The sequence below is a fragment of the Propithecus coquereli genome, unplaced genomic scaffold, assembly GCF_000956105.1.
Source record: "Propithecus coquereli isolate 6110/MARCELLA unplaced genomic scaffold, Pcoq_1.0 Scaffold56, whole genome shotgun sequence".
Taxonomy (NCBI): domain Eukaryota; kingdom Metazoa; phylum Chordata; class Mammalia; order Primates; family Indriidae; genus Propithecus; species Propithecus coquereli.
Window position 1 is genome coordinate 6,891,483 of NW_012151507.1, and position 1,230 is coordinate 6,892,712.

The 1,230-nt window shown below is 35.4% G+C and overlaps 1 protein-coding gene across 1 annotated transcript in view; it reads left to right on the forward strand.

The window, feature by feature from the left end:
• DARS2 (aspartyl-tRNA synthetase 2, mitochondrial) overlaps positions 1–1,230 on the forward strand; it is a 30,484-nt gene that overhangs the window by 13,025 nt on the left and 16,229 nt on the right. The window lies entirely within an intron of this gene.

The window sequence follows — 1,230 nt, forward strand, 5'->3', positions numbered from 1 at the left end:
TAGAGACGGGGTCTTGCTCTTGCTCAGGCTGGTCTCGAACTCCTGAGCTCAAACAATCCACCCACCTCAGCCTCCCAGAGTGCTGGGATTACAGGCCTGAGCCACAGTGCCCGGACGGTTTTTTTAATTCTTCATCATGGTTATACATGATTTCTTTGGAGCTCAAAAATGTCATGTGAATTAAACTAGACACGTCAATCAGTCCTGGGTTTTTCCTGCTATATTTGTGTTATTTTTGCTACACTGGCAGAATATTTAAAAAACCGGAACAGTTCAGTAGACAAGAATCCATGAAATATTTAGAATTATTTCATGTCAAAGATGTCAACTTTCTGAACAGAGTAAGATTTTATGAAAATCTTCCACTTCCTTCTTGGATTTGTAACAGCCAGTAAGAGTAGGCTTGGTAGCTTATTTCAGCCCAAATTTCTGAATAAAAGGGAGCCTCATATTTGTTGTACTATGTTATAGACATCATATTTGACAAATTCCACATTCGTGTCTACTAAATGATAATGTTTCTCTCCTTTTAGGGTTTGTGGATATAGAAACCCCAACATTATTTAAGAGGACCCCAGGGGTATGTATATTCCTTCAACCAGTCTACTCATAACGTCCTGTTAGTTGTAAAACTAGACCGCTTTGCTTTTATGTTTACTTGGACCGCTTTTATTTTTATTTTCTTTTATTTACTGCCTCAGGATGGTCACATTAACTAGGTTTTCTTAAGAATTGAGAAAATGATTTGGATCAGTATTTTGAGTCACAATTTTATTCCATAGGAGTTTTCTTTCCCTTGAGGCTTATAGAAGCAAATCTTTAACGAATTGGTTCCTTAAAAACACATCCCTTGTTCATTAAAAGCTGACATTTGCAAACATTGATATCTATTTATCCAATATATAGACTAATAAAACTACAGTTTAATTTAGAAAAGCAGTTAGGAATAACTTGGATAGGAAATAATGTGCGAAATTTGTTCAGCTAGTAACAGGATTTGGAATTCATTTCAACAAGCATAAATTTAATACCTACTATGTATAAGTGGTATTTAAAGCCTATTATATATAAGCCTTTTTTTGGGACTACAAGATGAGCAAAAGGGGAAGAGGGATGAAGGGAAGGGTAAAAACCTACCTATTGGGTACAAAACATTATTCAGGTGATGGGCACACTAAAAGCCCCAATTTAAGCACTATAAAATGTATCCATATAACAAAAACATTTGTA